The 27500-nt window shown below is 37.6% G+C and overlaps 1 protein-coding gene across 1 annotated transcript in view; it reads left to right on the top strand.

Annotated features, from left to right (window-relative positions):
• Positions 1 to 5768: 5768 nt before the first annotated feature.
• LOC134663196 (cyclin-dependent kinase 10) overlaps positions 5769 to 27500 on the top strand; it is a 108981-nt gene continuing 87249 nt past the window's right edge. Inside the window, exon 1 of the mRNA XM_063519578.1 lies at positions 5769 to 5791. The gene's annotated coding sequence lies outside the window, so the exon portion shown is untranslated. The remainder of the gene's footprint in view (positions 5792 to 27500) is intronic.

The following is a 27500-nucleotide window of genomic DNA, read 5'->3' as shown; positions in this document are numbered from 1 at the left end:
TGATATTTGACTAATGTTATTTAGTTATCGTGCATTTCGCTCATACTAGTCCGTGCATATATTGGCGCGGACGAGACGCACAATAACTAAATAACATGATTCAAATATGATTCTGATGTAAGTGTACGTACGAATTGGTCTTTAAGTTTGTATATTCAGTAGTTACGCAGGTCAACCACTCAACACATTTGCCAAAAAGTAATGCTATGCTATGTAAATGCGATACTCTATAAGATTGCAAGATCGTATACAATATAAATGCACAGTATATCATTTTATGCAAATATGACTTACATTCCATTTCTGAAATCGCCTTCTTTCATGAACCTTAGCGATGACATATTCTAGTCTCCACTCCGGTTCACTGCGGGATGACGGTTTATAATAGATATTAGGTACTTACCTTTGAATTTATTTTCAAAACCGTGTATATAGTCGCCCTAATGATGTTTATCGAATGTGATTTCAAATAAATGTCATTAAGTCATTATACTGTATTTTTTTATAACTCAACAATTATCTTAAAATAATTAGGCCAGGCGGTTTATTTTGATTTTAGTAACAAAGTTGGGTATTTCAATTCATAGCCGCATGAAGTGCTACGCCGTAGCCCGTCTGTAGCTTCTACGAGTTCTACGCGTGTCCTAAAACCACGTACTTACATAACTTACCAGTTAACTCAAATACTACTACGTACTCGTATTGAATCACTTGTGTTTTTATCACTGGAATTTGGCGAAGTTAAATGAGTTTTTACTTTTTTGCATTGACATTAAGGTTTTAACACTAGTTATTAATTTCAATGGTTTTTTTTAACTGAGTGATGTTGGGCACCGTACTTTACCTGTGTAGAAGTTATTAAAAATTTTCAAGCCTTCTTTATCCCTGTTGGTGTGAAATTACAAAAAAAAAAAACAACATGAAAAAATATATACTTATTGAAAATTTCAAAGTCAAGTCCTTCAATGGTTTAACATTTTAACACTTTTGCATTGTTTGTCAAAATTTAAGTAATGGAACTGTTTTTTATAAACTCAACGGAACGCGTATTAAAAAAACACATTTCAAATAAATGCCTTGCCAGATCCCAACTGCCGAAGGTATTAACGACTATTTGTTTTATAATCATTAAAATATATCCATCTGGAGCAGTTTCGGAAAAATACTCGGGAAATATTTGCTGTACGTGCCCGTTAAGTTTTATTGTAGATCGGAACGCTCGAAAACCAATTGCAAAGGCATTATTGCTTAAAGTTAAAGCAAAGTCGTTTTAGTTTGCTTACTAATAAATTGGTGTTAAAACGGATAAATGTGGTAATAATATACCTAAATATGGTGGCTATGGATGAGGTCTTGGTGGCTCAGATAGCACAGCGCTGGAGTATCGATCCAGAGGCCGTGAGTTCAAGTCTAAGCTTAAGATACCTAAAGCTAATATAATTTTTATTTATTTGAGTTGTAAGTCCGCATTTCAATAAGTATTGGTCATACCATAAAGATGGTCAAAACAAACACAATACCTATATACTTAATAACAGAAAACAAACAATTTCGAAAATAAGATATGTCGACCAAAATGTAAAGAACTTTACTGTATCCCGAGCTTGTCGCTATTCGAATGGCTTTCTGCGAAACATCGTGATGAGGAAAACATAATTATTTTTTAGATTATAATGGAACAATACCTACAGGCTATAAATTTAAAAATAGATACCAGTTTTACTAAATCATAAAAACTTACGGCCATATTCGAACTTTAACATACGTCAAATACTAGAGATTGAAACGATATGGATTAGATATGTCAATGTCAAACAAGTGTCAAAAGTGACGCGTTTGTTTGAAGATACGTCACTTTTGACACTTGTTTGACACTGACATATCCATTCCATATCGTTTCAATTTCTAGTATTTGACGTATCTTAAAGTTCGAATATGGCCGTTAAGGTATTTTATGTGTACCTTCTTTTAAGTATTTTTCATATCCGCATAGAGAAGAATAGAATATCTAAATACCTTTTATGAAACTTCGTTATTTTAGCCGAAACAACGAAGTGTTTCAAAGGAAACCTCAATGGGTACCTAACTGTTGGGTATTGTTAATATTTATTCGAATAGGACAAGTAATTGCGTCCCTTTCGTTTCGGGCCGAGGTGATCACCGCAGCGGGAACTAAGTTTACTGCCGATGTTACTACCTAAGGCCGTATTCAGAAAATATAATATACATATGTTTCAAGTTCAATATGACTTTTAACGTGGCACACTCGAACACATTTGCGAGTGACCACATTGAGCAAACATTTGTTTAGAGTTTAGATACAACAATGCGGATTCGAGAATAAGGCCCCAATATTGCCCTGATTAACCCCAGAGGGAAATTATATACAGCAGTGGTTAAACGCACAATTCCATTTCCAATTCGGCCTTTATCAGTAGGTAAGCTAAACTACGTACTTTTATATCTGAACTCACAAATATTTCGTCGGGGTGTTCACTCCCATCATTTCAAGGATATCCTGCCGTTTGTTTATTAACGTCCAATCATTTCATAATGATTTACATGCCAACATCGAGCTGATCTAAAGATAGCCAGTAGATATTAGATAGTAGTTACTCTTCAGCAGCCACTAATAGACCCGTTAAGATTGGACTCATTCGATACGTTTTGACGAGTGCAATTCTTTGGGGGCATTAAGTAGTCTTGTATTCTATTCTTTTTTGCAAGGAGCTATTATTACACTATAATAGGAAGGTACATACCTACCATACCTAGTATTGAAGTGTTTTAGGCATCACGGCGTAGGGATTACGTAAAGATCCAAATGAATTTTTACGTTCATTTGGATCTTTACGTAATTGATGCTCATGTGCAAGCATCTGTAAGATACGACAGCTCCATACACCGCAATTATAATCAACCAGGAGCGCATAAATCGGTAGCAAGTCTCACCGCACAAAGCGAGCCACTGTGACAGCCACGTTCGCTTATCTTAATTGCCTGCGCTGATAACATCCATCTGAGATTTATCCGCAAACTGCAGGCGGACCGAGAGGTAAAAAGTTTAACGATACCGCATTGGCGATTCGGTTTTCGTTTTGTGGGTAATTATCAATACCATTCTCGGTATTTTAGTAGACATTTAGTGATTTGTGTTCTTTCGCAGCAGAACGAAGTAGAAACGGCTAATTAGATACCTACACTACACATCTAACGTATCTACCTACTAAAATAGTGAAAGCTGATACTTTCATGCTCACCTCATACACGTTCCTTGAAAAGTTCGTACAAAACTGTTTTTTTTTTCGTCTTTTGATTTAAAATTAATAAAATCGTAAAATATGATAAATCATTAATTTGTCTCTTTGTAAATTGGGAAGCAAAATGAGACGACGAAAGTTTCTAACGAAATTTATCCTCCTGGTGGAAATGATTTTGTTGTAATGAGTTCTCAGATTTACTTTTATCGATGCGATAACCCGTTATATTTTCTACCGTGTAAATATTCAAATGCGTGCATAATTAAAGGCGCGGATAAAATGTTGCCCAGTTGCCGATTTTAGGATGTGACCGCTTTAATTTAATTGGCCTTGAAAGGTGGGTACCTTGACATATTTGCCTCAACAATTATCATTATCAATAACAATATTAATCCGAGCTAAAGACATTCGGCGCGATTCGGGAAATGAATTAGACATTCACTAGATATGAAATAGTAACGATATGTGACGTTCCACGGAAAAAGGTACCTTATGGCCGCAATAATATTAGAGAGGCGTTAATAATAGCGTAAGCGCCAACCGCCATAGGGTACCTTTTGCCGTGGAACGTCACATATCGTTACTATTTCATATCTAGTGAATGTCTAATTCATTTCCCGAATTGCGCCGATTGTCTTTATTGCACAAAGCCTAATCGTGATAGAATAGGGCGTAGTTACCCTATATACTCGTAGTACCTAACACGTGTAATATACAAAAAACATATTTTCTAGGTTAACTTAGCGAAGGTACTTTTTTTCTATGAAATGCAATTTAATAGCTGTTTCATAAAAATCCGAGGTTATAATATAATATCTACGAAGTATCCCCCAACGGCAAAGTCTATCAGATATCTAGGTACAACGGGGCATTACGGCAAAGGTTTTCTTAATGCTTACAGACCCAAAAAATCCCTAACAAATATTAAAATGAACTACAGCAAAGTTTACACGTACTAGTTACCAACCAGTACTAGTTAAACATATACCTCAACCCCAGCGCAGTTTTTCACGACCGCGGGCAGCGTTAATGCATAGGTATGTAGTATAGGTGTACATTTGGGGCAAGGGCGGCTTTACCTGGGCGGTAATATATTAAAGATTAAAGACTCCCAGCCTTTTGTTAGCAAATTATACGTAATAATCTAAGCGGTAGATCCCTTCTTTTGCGCCCTTGCGCGTCCGCTCTAACCTCAAGGCATAAAAGGAAAGTCAGCAGTTTTTGATGAATGGCGCCGACTTTCTTATGCTAATATTAGTATGATAAATAACACATCCGATGCTTTTTACGCGTAGGTGGTTGAGGATATTTTTACGAGAAGCTTAAATTTTAGTTTTATACCATAAAACATTATCCCGAAAAACAATCAATTTGAAAGTAATGTACTGTATGCTATGTGATATGAATTAAATATTATGTAAAGGACTATTACAAATAATTTGTTTCCCTGATAACCTTACTCAAATATTCATCGGATATTGCCGAACATTAAATATGAACACTAAATATAAAATTATGAACGATAAACAAGAGAATCGGTTATTGTTTACAGGTTTAATGCAACCCTAAAATATTATGATACAACCGACACGTTACATTCATTTTCCGTTCGATGCTATTATTTCGCCAGACCGTCGACATAACATCGATAAAATTGACCATTTAGGAAATTGCCAAGTTTTTCACGATTTCTCTTTTATTCTCTAAACAAGAAATGTGTGCCAAAAGAGTTTGTTACCCATTTTACTTTTGTTTTTAGGTTGGCGGCGAACCGGGAAACATTTAATGGGAAGTTTTCTTTTCGTTTTTTATCCAAAACAAAACAGGGTCGCAATTTCACATTGTTTTTGTCAGCGTGCGAATATTATAAAATTCACCATATTTCCATTTTAATTTTGTATGAGACAAGTAACGCATTTTTAAAAGCATGAAAACTTTTCACAAAGGTTTTTTTATACTTATTGTTGCTGTACGAGTAAGACAATCTATCATAAAAACTAGTTGAATTAGTCTCCAGTAGATTAGGTACATTAAAATAATGCTAAATTTGAAAGAAACATGTTTAATTTAAATAAATAAGATGGGTACGGAGACAACAACAAGATTGCGTCATCATTTCTCTCCCGGGCATGACAGAGAGGGTACGCAATGCGGTTTTGAGAGTTTGTAACTAATGAATGAAAACCTGTCTCCGAGGGCTCCGACTGTAGTGCTTAGGACTCAATAAATTATGTTTACAAGCGAACTCAAGATCGGGCGGAGGCGCCTTCATAATTATTTACTAACTCGGAGCGGGTTAGAATAATTATGTGCTTAGGAAGTGTAATTAAATTCGGTTCTGCTGAGCTAAAAGCTCTATTTTGTTAAGGTTTTGATTCGCATCAACAAAGCGACCGTCGGCGCCCGCAAATTGCAGCCTCATTGTTTGCCACAAACAAACATTCGCGAGCGTCGTTTCCTTCCTCCACAAAGGAACTCCTACGGTAAGCAAATCATTTTCATTTGTTTTTATTGTAAACTTCTCATACATCCGTTAGTTCCCGGGGTTAATGATGCAGTTGAGAAAGGGTTGTACATAAATCTACCTACGATTGTCGTGTCTCTTTACTGCTTGAATATATAGGGATACTTAGCAAACGGTAGGATCATTTGACGTTGAATTGAGTTTTCTTAAATAACTCGAATATAAACAAATAATAATGAGATTATTGCATTTTAGTATTAAACCTTATACCTACTTCTTGTAAATAGAACTTGTTTTCATGGTTTTACACATTCAAGATTAGATACTTACAATTTCGTATTACCAGAGTGAACTTAAACTATGACGGTCGTTTGCAAATAACACTAACGATAGGTACATTACTACCTAACTCGCACCAAATTATTCCGGATTAATCTCACTAACTTGGAACTGAATCTAATTTTAGTAATTCTATTTATTTTAACGACTCACCAACCATCATAGTTAAGCGGTAGGTAATAGACCTATTAATATCACAGTTTAGTGAAGAGTATAAGTCAGTAGTAATAATAACCAAAACTGTGATATTGTGAACCACCAATTTTTTGCTACACCCTTTCCAGGGTCCATGTATATAACATCTGTACTATGGTATGGTATGCAAATAAATATCTCTATATCTAAGAAAACATTACGACTATTCACTTGCCGCAGCTCCTATTGTTCTCTGTGCGCTCTAATATTTATTTTGCCTCCAGCTATGATTGACGGGGCTGATTTGTACATATCAATCATATGGGATATGTATGCGAAGGCACTCGATTGCTTCATTTCTCCAAAATTTCCGGTCAAGTACGAGTACTCCAGTCTGATATCACTTGAGATAATTTAATCCACCTTGAAGGCGACGTTTAAACGTGTACAGATTTAGTGCATACCTAATTAAAATAATTATTTTCCTTCGTATTTTTACGGAAACGAACGAACGTGTCTTGCTATTTCTGTCAGTCTCGGTACAAAATGTACTGAGGTTGATTGAAGTAGCATGACAAATAATACTGAACGTTTCCGAGAAAATACGAAGGAAAAAAATATGCACTATGGTGTCTGTAAACTACAATCAACTGTATTTTTCATAGGTACTTAACTAAATAAGTAATAAGATAAAAAAAAATAACTAGTTCTAGAAATATTTATGTTTATTATGATTAATTCTTTAATTAAAACAAAATACTATCTATCTTTTTTTGTAAGGAAAATTTCAATTTCCGTCGACGCCTTACTTACTTTACTTGCTTGTATACCTGAAATGTGGACATCTCGCCATGTCGTTCCAGTTTTTCGCGCGCAGGGCACGTACGCCACTCCTTTGTCCTATCAAATGGTATCCTCTCGAGATGCCCAAGCTCAACAAGCGGACTCTTCCTCTGTTCCTGCTAGCTTGATTCCTCTGATAGTAACCATGCGCGAGAACCAAGACTACCAAGTGTCATAAGTCATAAATCGGGTCTCTATTGTTTCCCAAATAGTTTTAAGCCATAATGTATTGTTTGCCCGAATTTTCGTTAGTCATAATTCATTTGGTTCAGAAACGCGTCACTTTTCAGGATTGTCATAAAACATACCTAACCTAACCTAACCTATCTATAGCATAACCTAACGAAAATCCTGAAATGTTAACGGTTTCAGTTTTATGACTAACTAGCTGTGCCCGCGGCTCCGCCCGCGTGGAATTTGGTCTGTGTCAGTAAGCTAATTCATCCCTAATTTCTCTTTCTCTCCCCTGGAGGCGGAACTTGAAGTAAAGTTGACAGATGGATACGATTAGCGGACTGAAGTCCAGATAAAATATTTTACAATTAGGTAGGTACCACTAAACAAAACTGCACTCCAAGACCAATAGTTTTTTTCGCCCTTATTCCAATATTAGACGTGATTTAAACGACACAGAGTAGTAGGTGTATAACGGACAATACAGTACTACTTTTGTATTTTTACGTTCTTGACTGTACCTATCCAAATCATCTCCATGGCAAATATCATCCAATTCTGTCCTCCAGTCAAATCATTCTGAGCATGAAAAATTAAGAATTATACACACAGAAATCCATACTTCCTAACAAACTTTTGAATTTAGGTCTATTATGTATATTAGTTAGAAGTAAGATTAGAGGAAAGGAGAATATTATAGATATCAAAAACTTGAGGCCGAGTATTTACACTTTATTTACAGTTATGTTTATGTATGCACAACTAAATATCTACATAATGTATGTACCGGGGATTACTTTTAACAGTGTAAAAAAAGTTTAATTATAAGTTTTTAATTTAAGTATTTATTAAATAACACTTAATTAAAAAAAAATGGCCTAAGTCGTAGTCGCTTGGTAGGGTGCCCAGAATGCCATCTTTATTAAAGTAGGGCTTAACCCTTAAAATCGTATTAAAAACGCGAGCGTAGCAAGCGCGAAATTTTTTGATAGAAAAAAAATTGAGAGATTCTATGTCAGGGACACAGCCGCAATGGTTTACGTGAAACGTTGGTGTGGATATTCAAATACGAAGGCCGAAGGCCGAGTTTCGTGTAGGGTCGAAGACCCGAAGCGTCCAGGATGTCAGTGCTTAATCACAGAACAATGGTATCAGTGTCTAAATGCGAAGGCCGAAGGCCGAGCTCCGCGTAGGGCCGAAGGCCCGAAGCGTCCTGGATGTCAGTGCTTAAGTCGTAGTAGTAGTCGCTCGGTAGGGTGCCCATCAGAATGCCACCTTTATCAAATTAGGCTTAACCTTTAAAGTCGTATATTAACCTGTCAAATCCCACGATATGACGTCACCATAAGCGTTCTGGCTCATATATGAGCCGTGGGAGCTGACAGATTAAAAACGCGAGCGTAGCGAGCGCGAATTTTTTTTGATAGAAAAAAAATTACAGAGGCTATGTCAGGGATATAGCCGCAGTGGTTTACGTGAAATTTTGGTGTGGATATCTAATGCGAAAGCCGAAGGCTGAGCTCCGCTTAGGGCCGAAGGCCCGAAGCGTCCAGGATGTCAGTGCTTAATCACAGAACAATAGTATAAGTGTCTAAATTCGAAGGCCGAAGGCCGAGCTTCATGTAGAGTCGAAGGCCCGAAGCGTCCAGGATAGTAGTCGTAGTAGTAGTCGCTCGGTATAGGGCGCCCAGAATGCCACCTTTATCAAAGTAGGCTTAACCTTAAAAATTAAAAACGCGAGCGTAGCGAGCGCGAATTTTTTTGATAGAAAAAATTGAGAGAGGCTATGTCAGGGACACAGCCGCAATGGTTGAATTTTGGTGTGGATATCTAATGCGAAAGCCGAAGGCTGAGCTCCGCGTAGGGCCGAAGGCCCGAAGCGTCCTGGATGTCAGTGCTTAATCACAGAACAATTGTATTTTAAGTGTCTAAGTGCGAAGGCCGAAGGCCGAGCTCCGCGTAGGGCGGAAGGCCCGAAGCGTCCAGGCTGTCAGTGCTTAAACACAGAACAATAGTATTAATGTAGGTTAATGTGTGTGCTGGGAGTCCTGAAGCACGTCTCCGATTTTTCCTCAGATTCCTGAGACCGTGCTACCTTGTAACCTCAATACGTTGCGAGAATATCGCGAAAAATTCTTTTTTTTCGGAAAGGTATGGTAACGCGTTTAAAATGCAAGTCCCAAATTGTGTGACATTTACAAAGACATAATAAACTATTTAAAATTTAAAAACTTTCGCGTTTTGAACACATTTATAGACTCGAAATTTATTTTATTACCTTTATTTACCGACGTTTCGACACAGGTTTCACAGGTCGTGGGCGCGGCTAACTGATGTCCCAACAAAATGTCAAAACAGAGATTTGTGCAACTACCCGACGAAAAGTGTATGAAAAAGTTTGGGGTAGACATCATATTTTCAAACCACCCACTTCACATAATGTTAATTATTGTCAATAGACCCGCGATAGACCCGTCTATAAATGTGATTTAATATGTATTTGCAAAGACGTTTGACATTGACTAAGAAAAATTTGTTTTTTTTACAAAGTACATACACAAAAAAAAAGTTTGCACTACTTTCTTAAGTTAGCGCTATAAGATTCAGGTGCAAACATAACTTAATTGAGTGTAGTGGCCACCCCCCCCCCCCTTTTAGGGGTTGAATTTTTCTAGCCTAAAATAGGGCCAGGGATTTTCTTGACAGATTAGTAAAGTTTGCATCAAAATCCGTTCAGCCGTTTTCACGTGATGCGCGGTCAAATAAACAGATAAACAGACAAATAGATCCCACGAAAAACATTTTCATGTAAAATGTTGCCAAGACGAAACCATAAGGCTCGCACTGACAAAAAGTTATCAGATATCTTGTAGAGCCAAGCTTCTAACTCTAACAGGCCCTACCTTCACAGACTCTACACCTTAGTCAAAATATGTGGCTTGGCCGTTTCGTCACATGGGCGTAAGGCGAAATATGTATTCACTATTCATTATTTTTTATTATAAAATAGTTCTTGTAATAATGAAACGGCCAAGCCACATATTTTGACTAAGGTGTAGAGTCTGTGAAGGTAGGGCCTGTTAGAGTTAGAAGCTTGGCTCTACAAGATATCTGATAACTTTTTGTCAGTGCGAGCCTTATGGTTTCGTCTTGGCAACATTTTACATGAAAATGTTTTTTGGTGGGATTTCACATCTTTTTGTGAGTTGCTTATGACAATCTTCTGATTTAAAGGGTTGCGGGTGATTTACTATTAAAAATCCTGAAATACGTACTTGGGGGGCATCTTTTATATACAATCTGCTTTTTTACTGATTCCCCATACAAACTTCAACCCCCTTTTTCCCCTAACGCCTTTTTCCACCCCTTTTCACCCTTACGGGGTGATTTTGGGGTTGAAACTATTTTATATCCTTCCCCATAACAATAACTATCTTCATACCAAATTTCAACTAAATCGGTTCCGCGGTTATCGATTTTTCATACAAAATTCCACCCCCCTTTTCACCCCCTTAGGGGCTAATAATTTCAAGTTTTTGAATTTTTTTGTTCTTTGTGGACTAATACTATCTCACATACCAAATTTCAGCTTCCTAGGACTTCAGGAAGTACCCTAGAGGTTTTGATGATCAACAGTGAGTGAATGAGTCAGTGACGAAATCGGGGTTTTTTAGACATTCATAAAATCCAAAGTATAAGAGCTATGCAATTGAAATTTTTTATGCTTAATAAGTCCACTATTGACATCATATCCCGAGAGTTTTGTTTATCTGGTATAATCCCAACCCAAGTTAAGAGGGTTCAAAAAAACGACGAAGCGCTTCGAGAAAAGGTAGGTAGTGCCCTTGCGCTTCGCTTTGCTCGTCTTGGCGGGGGCACTACCGTGCCCCCAGATAAACAGACAAACAGACAAAAATTCTAAAAACTGTTGGAACGTGTTCTGTTATCGATTCTAAGTATCCCCAACCAACTTATTTTCGAATATCTTCTATGTACAGACTTTCGACCCTCTTCAGCTTTATTATATGTATAGATAGATGATAATATGACAAACAATACATTATGACTTAAAATTTTATGGGAAACAACGGGACCCCACATAAATCACATACAATTTATTAATATGTACACATAGATTTTAACTAATATAATATTTTACACACTTAATGTTAAACAAATATTCCTAATTTAATAAATTACATTCCTATAAAAAATTACAAATCTGAATCAGACAAGTAGATGTTCTCCGTTCTTTTATAAAACTTTGATGAGGCGGAGAAAAAAAAAAGAAAATAATTATCAGGTTTGATGTTGTTATTGTGTAAAATCAGTTGTTTCGAAGACCATCGTAGCAGATACCTAATCCAACTGTTAATAAATATTCCAATAGGTAATATTTCCAGATAACTTCACAACGGTCCCATAGAATCATACCCTCGATATTCACCCGGTCAGCTTCCAATTTGTGCAAACTGGTCATAAGTTTGTAATGGTCAGCGTTGGGGCTACATCTGACTGAGAAAACTACTTATCATCGCAAATATTTGCGGATGTTTGCGAGTGTAATGTGTTCGAACAATGTTAATTAAACCCCAACGCAGGCAACCGACGGGTATCGGCTATCGACTAGTGCGGGAGTAGTAAAGTGATGGTGCAAGGGTAAAACTCGGCCAAATTTGTGATAAACAATTTCAGGGGGTCGGAACAAATTGGCATTTTTCTTTAAACCCACCCAGGATTGTTACTAACTATTAAATACTAAGCGGGGCCTAATCAGTCTATTCCCGTACTTTTACTCGTATTTATCTGTGGTTTCGAATGCGTCGTTATGTCGTAGCTAATAAGGTCCGAGGAGACGACAAAATGGGATTTTGTGTTTAAAACAGTTTAAGAAAACTTTTGAACGCATCAAGTTTCGAGCTCACGACCTACAATTTCTAATTCTTACGCTTCCACAGACTTGAATGGCATATAGTAATTTGCGATAGGCGCATTACGTTGGTCGATTAGCTAAACCATTGATCATTTTTAGACCTGACAGGGCGTTATAAACGGTTAACCGCCCGTCTTTCAATCTCGGCTCGTCCTGGTAGTGTTCCATTGGATGCGAGAGCTCTTGTTGAATTTTCGAGTGAACTAGGGACATTCTTACACAAATTAACTAAGTCCTACAATAAGCTCAAGAAATCTGGTATTATGGGTACCTACTCACACAACGATGGAAACCCAGAACCGTTAGTTAACACGAATAGCAATTGAATGAAAATTAGGTAATGTCTAATGACCACTTAACGTAATGGACCCTATAATGGACGTGGAACCGGTAATGGGACATAAAACCACAAATCCTCTAAAATAAGTATGTAAAAGTAGTTTATAAACACTGGCAATATTTAACCATAAATAAGAGTCATATTAGAGCTGTTTAAGTTTGACTTTTTATTAATTTCGGTTACTTTTTAAGAAATTGGCGCCAACCCAAAAGTTGCCGTGTCACTGAAAAAATAACCAGTAAGAATTCTTAACAACTTCGCTAAGAGAGGTGAGTTCATATATTAAATTGTAATTAAATATTTCTTGGTGTAAACTAGAATGTGTTTTGTTAATTGCATTTACCATGAGATAAGGTATACAACACACTATGTTGCGACTCTAGATATGTATAAAAAATAGTGGTATTTTGCCCAATCCCATTATAGGAGCTGTAAAACTGCATACCTCCTATGATGGGACAATTTACATAATGATGCTTGCCATGGCGTAATTTCATGTTTAAACAATACAGAAGTATAATGTAGTTACGAACTATGTCAGGAGGTCTCCTCGGACCAGATCTTATGATGGAGACAGGAGGTGGCCATAGGAACTCTGTGATAAACGCAACCTAATTGTGTTTGTGTTTATTAGAATTGTCTCGATGAGTATTAGTTGGCTGTCGAAAGAAAAATACATTCTTACATAAAAGCTTAAAATACCAAAAATGACTAATAACTAGTTTTTTGCCAAAAACTTATTCCCTTTTCCAATATCTTATACTGATCGGGTATGTCCATTATGGGGGGCCCATTACTGGAGCTTTGCTGTCCATGACTGGAGAAAAAAAACATACTTTTAATTTATTAATTATGTGGAAACTAATTGCAGTATCTTTGATACAACACGCCTTAAACATGAAAGAAGGATAGGATATTCATCTTTTAACAAGCTAAGCGGTAGTACTTTTACATGTATCAGGGAAATATCACAAATACTCCAGATTTCCTCTTAAATGTCCCATGACTGGTGCCGTTACTATATCAAACAATAATTTAACGAACATCTCAATAATACAGGGCTTGTGTCGCTAAGCTAAAACACCACTTTGACTATTGCTAAACAATTACTTATACAAATGTCTGAGTGCTAATAGCTTATTTAATACTCCATCAGCGGACGTTGACCTCTGAAAAGCAGACAGTTAAATTGCTTGCGGTTCACCCTAAGTGTCGATCTAAACGAGTATCATCCGAAAGGGGCGGGTTGTTGTTGTTCTTAGCCCTCCCGGCCTCCGATTTTGGGTTTCCTTCTCCGTCAGAATGTTAGATATGCCTGCCTCGTGCTGATAAAGGATTACAACGTATTAGATGCGGCTTATTGAGTATTTTCCTAACAATTTACATAAGTCAACAAATAATAAGACCCTCGTCTTACTCAAATGAGATTTGGAATTGATCTTTTGGTTGGGTCGATCTCGTATTTGTACGTTACGTGTTTAGGTATAGGTTGGTACTTTAAAAACCTACCTACATGTCCGGTATAGCTTTTACCACATCATTATAATTGATTAAAACCATTGCCATTTAAATATTACTATGTAAAACATATTTTTTGGTAAATGCAAAAAAACGTAGCATAATAATATACTCTTGGTAAGAGAAACTCTGTAATCAGTTATAACTTATAAATAACGATATTGATCGATCTCCATGAACGGCGTCTCTTAATTATAAGCATTTATATCCACAATGTGCTTTAAGTGCTCCTGTGACTAATGAACAAAATAATTGGATTCCGTAATTCGACGGAATTTGCTAATTTAAATAAATTGACTTAGATATTGCGTCGCCATTTGGATTACACTTGTACAGTTAAAGCTGGATTTAAAGGCTTACGTAACATTCAATGACCTTTCAAATAACAGTAAGTAATTTTGGATTAGTATGAAAAAAATTATAATCATTATGGAACAAACCAGCTTTGAACGTTAGTTTTTACAACTGTATAAATAGTCTGTCTAATAATCCAAAATGTCATCATGATCCAAGTTTTTGATACTAAACTATAAGTAAATATACACTACGACTTTAAGTATATATAAAGTGTCATTCAATAGAACTTGCGAACTATGTAAACGAAAGTTACTAGTAATTTGACATTTAGTGTCAATTTTAGTATGGCGGTTTGTTTACATAGTTAGCAAGTTCTATTGAATGACACTTTAGGAACCCTATTTTTTTATCTTCATCTTCAAATATATTATAGTATAATTTGCAAGATAGCACAATCTACCGTATTAAATACATCGTTTGAAACCTACTTTCTAGGTTTAAAACCTACATTGCCGAAAGCGCAAAGATTGGCGTAGTTTTTCACCCTGATAGAGCCGTGAACTCAAATATATTGCTTTGTGGTGAGTTTGTGGTTAATGGACTAGCACTTGCTTTTCTTTCTTTCCTTACTTATAAATGTGTTTTCAATTCCGCTTCTTTTCATTTCACGGAACACTATTACTATAACATTAATACTGTCCTTTGTACGTGTACGTGAAATTGAATAAGTATTACTTACACCAATTTTAAATCAAACAATACCGGATGATTGCGAAACAGATACTAAGAGTAGGTATGATAGGCATGAATAACATTTTACATTGTCATACTTTTATTGTATTTCAATTTTTAAATTATTTCGTTTCAGTTCATGAAATCACTATGCTGTCAATAGGAATCCATAGTCGTTTTTCTTTTTAGCGACAGTGTGAGTCAGGTCCACATGGAATATTCTCAGAAAAAGAAACGGAATTGAAGATTTAGAAGACTTAACGTATGAAACTAAAAAAAGCGGGAAAAGCAAAATCAACAAGACTATGGGCTTTAAAGGGAGGCTAAATTCGTGAAATAGCTCCATCGAATTTTTGCGCCGATGGGAGAGTTGACACGTGGCATGGCGCGGCGGAAGTTTTTTTGTTGCTGAAACAACGGTCGGCACTGAGCGCTATTGTACCAAGTAATATAGGTACCTAGTGCTAGACAATAAACATATGGGGACACATTTACGAGCCCATCCATTTGGTTAAAAACTATCTCCAATTTACCAATGTACTTTATATTTTCTTCTCTTGTATTACTGCTTTTAATGCTAGCTCGATAGTTTAGGTCACTCTTAATTTATAATGGACCTACCTATCATTAGCAATCAATTCTAATTCTCAAAGGTGATATTTATATCATTTGGTACTATTATTAGACATACGTTAAATTTATTATTCGAAACGTCTGAAGGTATGGAAAATTGGTGGACATATCGTTAATTATACGTACAGACGACTACAAAGAGAAGTATCCACCACAAGAGATGCCTACATCTCTTTGGTAGTCGACGAAATGTGTACAACATTTCGGGAAATAGCGGCAAAAAAGATATCTTCACAATAAAACAGAATTACTTAGCGTAAGTAAGAGATCTGTGATGTACATAGTTCACAAACACTAACACCAGTCAAATTAATACAATCAATTACCTCCATATACCAACAGCAAGTTTTACGCTTCACTTTTCGGGTGAAAATTAAAAAAATGAAAAGTCAATTTATTCACTACATACCTGTACCGGGAGAAGGTGAGGCAACGTGGATAAAGTAGAAATACCGTCGATATTTCTAATTGCCCTAGGGCGGCGACGCTGGACGTTGGTGAAAGAATACGGGTGAATGGTTCCGCTTGGTAGAAAGTTGCCTTTCAGTGTTTCAGGTCGTGAATAATGCCTAAATTTGAGCTACGAACAGATTTCTGGACAGTAGACAGTAGTCTATTTTCTGAAAAGCAAGTGTATTTACTTTATGATCACTTGGAATATTTTGAAAAAAAAAATACTCTTGTCATAAACATCAGATGTTTCAATATACTTATTTATACAGGTAATCAAAGTCATAATTTGTAGATATATAACTATATTTTATCAGTCATACCATGTCACGATACTCCGAACAAAATGCTGTAGGTATAATAATAATAATTATTACTATGCAACTCTTCTGCTCTTCGTGAATCTGACTAAAATGTAGGCAACAAAAATGATAGATTCTTTGCGGTAAGTTTAATTAAGTTGCTAATACTGAAACAAGTTCCCAAAACTAGTTAGTAACTAAATAATTAAACTTGTGCCAAGTTATGACGATGTAAGCGAATGAATTCTCCGGAGAACTGGTCGTGTAGCCCCCCTTTACCGGGTCACTGTGACTGGTCGTATGCCTATTACATACCTAGTATTAACCTAATTTGTTCATTACAAAACACACAAACTAGAAAGAAATACCTTGAATACTAAAATCCCTTTCAGTCGCGTATTTCATGCATGATTCCAATGAATAATGTCACAATTACAACTTGAAGTGCACGTTTCGTATTTCACCACTTGTGGTTTCATTAAATATATAACCCACTATAAATTTTTTGCTATTTAGATTAATAACTTGCGTAAAATAACTATCACAAGTTGAAACTAACCCAAATATGTGAACTTTTGGCATTAGAATGACAGTGACATTGACAGCGTGACGTTCGGTCGTATTGAAGTCTGAACTCCTAGTACAGAGTTAATACAAACAGTCCAAAACGCCTAAGATTTTAAACTTCCCGCTATGTTTTGAGTATGTTTGCTACTGGTGAACGTAAAATACTTCCACACAGGAGTGTTTTTCGGAAAGAGACTAAAAATATCCCAAAGTAAAATAATGCTTGCAGGTTCGTGCGTGTAGAGGGGCCATAAAGCGTTCCTTTTTATTATAATTTAGTCTACTCAAACTGACTACCCGACTATTGCCTGTGAATGTGTGCGTAGACGTCATTGAGAATATCTCCGTCTTTCTCTAAGACGCAAGCGTGAAAGGGATAGATCTTGGTAGCATCGAACTTTACGACTTTTGACCTCTTCCTCGGTTATGGTAGCCTGGTACTTTTGGTAAACATTTGTCTTAATAAATCACTGGTCGTCGGTTGCATATCGCTAATAGGTACGGGGCAAATGACCTCTTCCTCAGTCATGGTATCCTGGTACTTTCTGATTAATGTTTGTCTCATTATGTCGCCGTTATGTCGCCGTTATGTCGCCGTTATGTCGCCGTTATGTCGCCGTTATGTCGCCGTTATGTCGCCGTTATGTCGCCGTTATGTCGCCAATATGTCGCCGTTATGTCGCCAATATGTCGCCGTTATGTCGCCAATATGTCGCCAATATGTTGCCGTTATGTCGCCGTTATGTCGCCGTTGTGTCGCCAGTATGTCGCCAGTATGTCGCCATTATGTCGCCATTATGTCGCCGTTATGTCGCCAGTATGTCGCCAGTATGTCGCCATTATGTCGCCATTAAGTCGCCATTATGTCGCCTGTCGCCAATATGTCGCCATTACGTCGCCTGACGCCAATAGGTCGCCAATATGTCGCCTGTCGCCAATATGTCGCCGTTACGTTGCCTGTCGCCAATATGTCGCCGTTACGTCGCCTGTCGCCGTTACGTCGCCTGTCGCCAATATGTCGCCAATACGTCGCCTGTCGCTAATATGTCGCCGTTACGTCGCCTGTCGCCAATATGTCGCCAATACGTCGCCTGTCGCTAATATGTCGCCGTTATGTCGCCTGTCGCCGTTATGTCGCCTGTCGCCAATATGTCGCCAATACGTCGCCTGTCGCTAATATGTCGCCGTTACGTCGCCTGTCGCCAATATGTCGCCTGTCGCCAATATGTCGCCTGTCGCCAATAGGTCGCCAATACGTCGCCTGTCGCCAATAGGTCGCCAGTGTGTCATAAGGTCACCAGTAAGTCACATGTCGCCGTTATGTCGCCAATATGTCGCCGTTATGTCGCCGTTATGTCGCCGATATGTCGCCGATATGTCGCCGTTATGTCGCCAATATGTCGCCGTTATGTCGCCAATATGTCGCCGTTATGTCGCCAATATGTCGCCGTTATGTCGCCGTTATGTCGCCAATATGTCGCCAGTACGTCGCCTGTCGCCAATATGTCGCCAGTACGTCGCCTGTCGCCAGTACGTCGCCTGTCGCCAATATGTCGCCAGTACGTCGCCTGTCGCCAATGGGTCGCCGTTGAGTCGCCTGTCGTCAATAGGTCGCCAGTACGTCGCCTGTCGCCAATAGGTCGCCGTTGCGTCGCTAATAGGTCGCCAGTAAGGGGTATAAAAGGCAGGTGCGCGCCGCGAGCGATTCATTCATTCTTCAACCATCGGCTAGCAGTGACTCTGGTTCTCGGGCGTTTAAATATTCGGTAAGCAAAGTTCCTCTACTACTGTTACTATGTTTGTTTTCGCTTGGAATTATCCTGGTGAATTTAAACGTGGAAATGGTGTCTGTGTTTGGTTTTACGGGGACAATATCGTCGTAAAGCTGATCTTAGACTTTTGTGGAGATTCTTTGTTACCGTGTACGGGATTTAAATATAGTGAAGTTTCCTACGCAGTGTTTTTCTAAGTGCCGCCACGTTATGCAGGGACAATATCGTTGCATAGCAGGGACTTGGGAAGCGTGTCTGTGTTTAGTTTTACGGGGACAATATCGTCGTAAAACTGAACTTGGGCTATTGCGGGGATTCTTTGCTACTGTGTGTTGTTATAGTGAAGTTTTCTACACTGTGTTTTCTAAGTGCCGTCACGTTATGCAGGGACAATATCGTTGCATAACAGGGGCTTGGAAAGCGTGTCTGTGTTTGGTTTTGTGGGGACAATATCGTCATAAAACTGAACTTAGATAGCGGTGTCTAAGGGAATTTCACTTCTGTGTTTAGTTAGTTTAATTTTGTGTGGAGTAGTTTGGTTCGTAAAATTGAACCTAGTTATTTTAGTGTTTTACTATGGGGTCTTTTGCTATATAGTTTTAAAACCAGATCATTGTTTGGACTGACTGTTTGTCCGGCTGGACCGCTCACCCCTTGCGGTGTTAAATGTGAGCTGTCTAGGAGTCTTTTTGCTCCAAGATGAGGGTTATCTTGGCGCCTTCTTTTTACCAACATAGAAGATGAAAAACGTCTCCCTCCTTAGCTCTCCAATGTCCAGCTGTTAGATGAATAGTGGGGGTGTCACATGCGCACCATCCGGAGTAATCTGGGCCCATTTGAAATCTACAGTATTTGGAGGCTTCGTATATTAAATATATTTATTTATACCACTTATATACATAATAGGGCCCTGTCTTACCCATGTTGCCACCCTGCCTTTGTGCAACCCGCCATGGGGGGAGACAAGTCCACGAGCTGTTAGGTTGCATTCTCGGAATCGCTCGCCGAACTCTTACAGCTTCTTAGTAGGGATACACTTGCGTATATTCCAAAGTACCAGGTCGATGGTAAGTACGAACTGTGCTTTGGTTATACTAGAGTAGGGACAAGGGTAGGTTTAGGGTAAATTCACACACTAATTATTCGGAATTTAGGGTTCGTTTTAGTCTTGGTCTGTAAAACTGATGTATTTTTCTTTTTAAGGGATTTCAACTACGGTCTCGCTATACTAAGATTGTGCGTAAATAGGTATAGGGTTTCAATAGCTTAAATCTTCCAATATTTTAATTTATTTGGGGAAAATAATAAATGTATCTTATCTCTATTTTTATTTATGAAATTCTGGTTTTCTGGTGTAAAGACGAGGTACTGAGTATTACAATCATGTTTCTAAGGTATTTACAAAATAAAATCTTAAATATCAAGTTGGGATTAGGAACACAGTCTATTCGGAGATAGAAAATCGACGACTAGCTGTTTTAGGGAACCTTTGGCAGGCAAGAGTAATCCAAAGGATAATTTGAGTGAAATAATGCTCATCTTGATATTTCAGTCTCATAAAATATAGTATAGTTTAACAAATAAACTTAGTACTTCGTTTATACTTCTAAAAGACTAGAAATACAGTTTATATTTTAGTTCTGGGGAATGGAATTGGGATTCGCATCCCTAGTTTTTGAAATAAAAAAGAATAGTAATTTTGATGACTGATGGATACTTTGACACTTCTTTCCATAGCCATCTAGGTACGCATAGGTTCCGAAGTGTTGGTCATAGCCCGTCTGGCTAAAGAGGTAGGGTAGGAGTTCCAATTGACCTTGCTGATTGGACTAGGAGCCCCCAATCCTGCATCGAGCGTATGGGTAGCATATTTCGTATAGAAGCTGGTAGTTAATAATATTAACTTGAAATGCTAGGGTGTAAATGGGCATACCCCAGGAGTGCTACTCATATGTTATCCCGGAGGCTTAATAGATTGTGGCAGGCTTTTACCAACCCCATTTTTAAACTCATTTTACCAAATATATTCCTTTTATATTCATATTATCATATATGCTGCATTTACCTAAATAACATTATTTGAAGTAAAATATAACAACATTTACATTACAATAATAAATTCTGGTAACTTTCAGTACTATTTCTGTATTTTAATAAATTATTCTAGTAAGTTACTCGTTAACATCATAATAAATGTGCTTCCAATTTCATAATATATTTTTCCCAAAGTCCAGGTAATTGTAAATAAAATCAGAGTCCAAAATTTAGCTGATACTCATTAAAGAACCTAGGGTACCGCGGTTCACTTCGAGGGGTCCTAACGCTAGACTAGACGATCACGACTAAATCACATGGCCATAATCTAAGGGTAAATCTAAAGAGGGTGTTTATATTATGGTAAGTAAGTAAGTAGGTAGTGGGAGGTGACATTTTGGTTCCGTGACCAAAGGATCTAAAATGCACCTTTTAGGTTCATTTTGGATACCGAGGTTTCTAAAAATAAATAATAGAAAGTAGCCTTTATGGCTACATCACATCATAATCCATTTCTATTTAAGCATCTACGCGCCAGAAAGAGCGTAGCAACATTATTTTTACGTGGCTTTTTAGGGTTCCGTAGCCAAATGGCAAAAAACGGAACCCTTATGGATTCGTCATGTCTGTCTGTCTGTCTCCGTATGTCACAGCCACTTTTTTCCGAAACTATAAGAACTATACTGTTGAAACTTGGTAAGTAGATGTATTCTGTGAACCGCATTAAGATTTTCACAAAAAAAAGGAAAAAAAAATAATAAATTTTGGGGGTTCCCCATACTTAGAACTTTTCAATTCTAATTCTCAAAAAAAATATTTTTATCAAACCCATACGTGTACCATCTATGGATAGGTCCTCAAAAATGATATTGAGGTTTCTAATATAATTTTTTTCTAAACTGAATAGTTTGCGCGAGAGACACTTCCAAAGTGGTAAAATGAGTATCCCCCCCCCCCCCCCCTGTAACTTCTAAAATAAGGGAATGATAAAACAACAAAAATATATGATGTACATTAACATGCAAACTTCCACCCAAAATTGGTTTGAACGAGATCTAGTAAGTAGTTTTTTTTTAATACGTCATAAATCCCCTCAATACGGAACCCTTCATGGGCGATTCCGACTCGCACTTGGCCGCTTTTATAGATGCTCTCACGGTTTATCACTTTTTTCGTCCGTAACTATTTCTGTTACATTGTCTACTTAAATTAATAAATCATTTATTTATTTGACCGACTAAGTACATACAAACATATCCATGACGAGTAGAACTGCAACCGCTGCCTTTATTAAGACGCATGTAAAACAAAATAAAAAATAACTTCGATCACTTTAATCGATGTTCAATAAATCGATAGGTATGAAAGAGGCGGCCTGATTAGTTAGATCATAATTATTATATATAACATACATATTTAAAAAGAAATTAAAACATGACCATTCCATGTTGCTTGTGCTCCCGGGTGAATTTTATCGTTTGTATTGTAGGTACTTACGGAACATGATCAGAGGAAGTTTCTTCATGGGGTGAAAGGGGGGGAAGGAATTATTATTACGCAAAGTCGCGAGCAAAAGCTAGTGATATTATAAAAATCTACGTTTATTACTCGTTGCTACCTACCATTTCATGTCGCCAGCGCACACTTTATTTACAGAAGTTATACAATGTATTAAGATGAGTGAGCCAAAGGAAGCAATTGTGCAAAGTTGTAGCAAGTTGTAACAAAGCGGGTGCCGTCACAGGTGCTTCGCCGTTGTTTCACTACATTACACTACAATGGAGCCAGTGGACACAATACTAGTGAATGTTATTGTTACAACCACACATTACACAGCAATTCTTAACAATGATACTTCTAGCGGTTCTTCACTCTAAATTCACATGTAGAAAGACATACAACTTCCACGATGTGTATTATATAGCTTACACCCTGTTACGCTTTCATCCGTAGGGGTTGCAGCAAAAGACAAGTTTGGCGTTCTTTAAGTTCCATTATAGGATTGGGTATTTGAACCCATGATTTCCGGTTTTACTTATCAGGTTCATATTTTACAGGCACAGTTAAGCTATTTAGGCCACTAGCATTTTTACTTATGAGAATACTTGTAGTCGTCTAAGTAATTATTGATACATTTGTTTTTATTTATTTTTCTTCAAAGGGTGCAAAATATAACAATATAGTCTCTACTACCCCCTTGTATATTTATAATAACTCCAGAATATCCTATAAAAACACCAAATAAAAATAATAACGCCGCAATGTTGAAAAAAAAAGCTAAGAGAAGCTTGGTGCAAGGAAAATACGTTATAAGGAAAAATAATTTGCTATTCATAAATAATGACGGTGATAAAAAATGTTCATAACACAGAAATGCTTTTTTTATTCTTAACTGGGTCCCTGGGATATTTAAATTTGACACCAAATTAAAGTAAACATTGTATGTTTATACATTTACAATTTATGCAGGCAGTTGCTATGGCCGATGGCGGAGTGAAGCGGGAGGGGCATACATTTAGTTACTTTTATTCTCTATTTCTTATTCTATATTCCTGCTCCCTCTGCGCGACGCCCTTGTTAAGCCTGTCACTTACTAAAAAAGAATCGTATCGTAGGTACAAATTTTACTTGTATGTAAACACTTACGAACACGAATGATCCCGACCATGAAAGTTACCGAATGAACCCGGACTTGTTGATATTTATTTATACATGTTCGTATGTTAAACAATATAAAAAATGTTAACAAGTTTATAACTACATTGATTCGGTCGCAGTTTGCTATGAATATAATATGAATGAAAAGATAATTATTTACAAGACGGCGACTATTCATTTCGCGCTTACAACACTACTATAATAGTTACATGTCGCTTAACCGCAGTTAGGTATATTCAACCTACACGCTCTATCCGTACGTTAGGTTAGGTTAGTACGTAGTAATCAGTATGTAAAGCCGGCCACACACACTAGGTTATAACCGATGGTTATGCCTGCACAGTTTACTTGTGCAGGCATAACTGAACGTGTGTATGACATGACTCCTTGCCTGCGCAAGCAAACTCCTTGCCTGCGCAAGCAAAATTGAAAATATGAAAATTTATATTTTTTGCCGCTCGGTTGTGCTTGCGCACTTCGCTTGCGCAGGCATAACTGAACGTGTGTGGCTGGCTGCCACACTGGCAGCCTTCAGGCTTCAGTCATCCAGTGATTGCGGAGGGGATAGGTCGCACGTCACTGCGCAACAATGGCGTCTCGCAAACGAAATGAGAGGATTTTTAGGGTTCCGTACCTAAAGGGTAACAGGACCCTATTACTAAGACTCCACTGTACATTCGTCCGTCTGTCCATGAACCATGCTAGTTAGACAGTTGAAATTGAAATGATCACAGATGATGTATTTCTGTTGCCGCTAGTACAACAAATGCTAAAAAACCGGCCAAGTGCGAGTCACAGTGGGGCTCCCATACAACACATGATTTTTTTGCCATTTTTATAGATAGATAGAATACTCTTTATTGGCACACCTCAGTAAAAAGATACAAAAGAAAAGAACAATTGATTAAATGTAGAGGCAGACAACAGGCGGTCTTATCGTTAAAGAGCAATCTCTAGATAATGGTACGGTACCCTTCGTGCGCGAGTCCGACTCGCACTTGGCCAGTTTTATTATTTTTTTAAGTGTGGAGTGAATTCATGGTTTGTATGCGTGTATGGCTGACGAAATATAAACCTATTAATAGCGCTATTGCGTCGACGTCAACCACCGCTACCGGTGCCATGATGGTTTGAACTGAGAGTTTGTACAGGTTTGTCGTTACGTGTGTGTGCCCTATGAAACTCGGTCGTGCCTGTTGGTTTTGCTTGTACAAGCAAAACCGACACGCAAAACCTAGTGTGTGTGGCCGGCTTAGGCCTGAGTGGACGCTCGAAGCGGAGCGTTCGGCGGGGCGTGCAGAGTGGCGTCGAGCTCCCAAGTGATTTGAGCAGCGTGCACTGAGGCCGCTCCTACACGCTTGCATTTGTTTATCATGCACGCCGCACGCCCCGCCCCGCTGCACGCCCAACTCGAGCGTCCACTCAGGCCTTACACTTAGGTATATTTGTGTATAGCCTGAATTCGTATCCAATGTGCAATTCACCTAACCATTAGATTTTCCATAAAAAAAATGTTTCGCTTCTCATTACGGCTACAACAGCGTAGATAAATTTATGGATTAGGTACTTAGGAAAAGTAATAAACGGATATAAAAAGTTGCTTATTAGAAATTTCACTTAACATGAATGAAGGGGAAAGTTATGATTATTTATTCCTGATTTCAATTTTTATGGCACTTCACTACATAGTATAAAACCAAGGGCCCGATTCGGATTTTGTAATAGAAATCTATTAGATATCATTTAGACATAGCCAAGATACGATAACGATATGTTTAAGATCTAACCTGTCAAATTTGACATTTCCGCGATTCTGGAGATACTCTTGAACGATTTCCACAAGACATTATTTAGAGATCTAATTCACATCTAATAGATATCTAACACAATCTATCGTAAAAGTGACATTGGTTGCCCGAATTGCGCTGCAAAAGAGAACTAGTTGAAATCTAAACTATAACGAATCTAGAATGAATCTAGTACGTGTCGTCTCTTGTGAATATCTTGAAGTTCGAATACGGCAGTATGTCGCTTCCCGCTGTCGGTCTGTCCCATTGTATGCTTAGATCTTTAAAACTACGCAACGGATTTTGATGCGGTTTATTTTAATAGATAGAGTAATTCAAGAGGAAGGTTTATGTATAATTTGTTAACCTGTGCAAAGCCGGGCGGGTCGCTAGTGTAGTAGTGTATTATAAATACAAAACAAAGGTGCATCAATGCGTCATGCTCAGAGTACATGTATGTAGTGTTTTAGGTGAGCGTGAAGTAAATAAATAAAATAAAATAAATAAATATTATAGGACATTATTACACAGACTGACTAAGTCCCACAGTAAGCTCAAGAAGGCTTGTGTTGTGGGTACTCAGACAACGATATATATAATATACAAATACATAATTACATAGATAACACCCAAGACAGGAACAAATATCTGTGCTCATCACACAATAAATGCCCTTACGGGATTCGAACCCAGGACCGCGGCTTCACAGGCAGGTCCGCTTCCCGCTAGGCCAGACCAGTCGTCAAACGCCGCAGTCGTCGAAGTACGGTTGAAAATTCCTGAACTAGAGAAAATAAATTAGGTATATAGGTATTTTATACGCAGGATGGTGACAGTGATTAGGTACTGATACAACAGTGATAACCTTGACATTCCACAAACTACCTCGTGGTAGTTTTGAAGACTTGGTGGCGACATTTCCAGTAATATATTTATATATCTAAAACTAGTGATGGCGAATTCAGAAATTCCCCTTAGACTCACAAGGTAATTCTAACGTACACTGACATAAGATTTATAGGAATTATATGCGATATATTTCTATAAGACGATAAGATATTTAAGATATATATATTACAGCTCCATTTTCAAGTACCAGGGTCGGTGGTTATTTAAATTCGTTTATTCTCTTACCTATTATATTTATTTTATTCCCCCCAATATACTTAGGTACCTATATAAAAATATTAAAAATCCATTAGCAATAGATTCATGCTAAGGGGGGTAGCGCCAGGAAGAGGAGGAGGCTAGTTAAGTTTAAAATCCATATTTAAAATCCATTCCACGTTAGCTTCACAACTTTATTCATTTATTTTCCTCTCATACATAAAAATACTGAATAAAGACATAGTATGCATAATGGGCGTTTGTAGGTGTCTCATAAAGTCGCGAATGCGCGCTGCATGCCGTCGACAGTTCGTGACGAATGGACCGTAAACTCGCTGATCGGAGCGACGAGAGCCTTCAACAATCCTTTTATGCCCTGTAATACACGATCCAATGGATAAACGCGCCGAAAAACGCTTTCATGACATTCTTTGTATCAGAACATCAAACACGAAATACAATATCATATTCATATTGATCGAATTGTTTAAGGACAATATTACAGACTTTACAAGTATCACTATCAAATAGAAATCTTGTGTACAAGTATCAGATATTGAATTGATCTTTCACTCACGTACATTTTGAATAAAGAATCTTCCAAGAGTATATTGTAATTTATATTTTTTGAAGTGAAAACTTCTTTAGCGGCGCTGGGCACTTTTTGAGGTGGGGAAAAAATGATAAACTCGAGACAGCGTAAGACGATCTCGTGACCGTAAGGGGCGTAAGGCGATCACGTGACCGTAAGCCCCGTAAGGTGGCCACTCATAATTTAAATGGCATTTAAATCAATAAAGAAAAATTCAATGTTATTTGACATTTATGTTGCGGACTCCTTTTCAAGACTCTTTACCTATGTTCTAATAATTTGACGTTGTCATGGCAGTATGTAAATAAACATGTCAATGAAAAAGTATGATCTTATTTGAGAATGATAATAATATATAATAAATAAATAGAATACCTCCGCTAAACGTATGTATCGTGTTACCGGACGTCGGTAACATAGTGAGGTGAGTTTTCACTTCTATCGACACTCCCGGAGTGCAACCGTTGTAGCTTGTTTTATTTCAGGTAAGTCGAGTCCAAAAAAGAGTAGTGTGCATCTAGAAAACAACACAATTCAAGACAATTTAATAATATATACGAGTA

This window comes from Cydia amplana, chromosome 4 (genome assembly GCF_948474715.1).
Source record: "Cydia amplana chromosome 4, ilCydAmpl1.1, whole genome shotgun sequence".
Taxonomy (NCBI): Eukaryota; Metazoa; Arthropoda; class Insecta; order Lepidoptera; family Tortricidae; genus Cydia; species Cydia amplana.
This window is presented reverse-complemented; position numbering and strand designations above follow the sequence as displayed.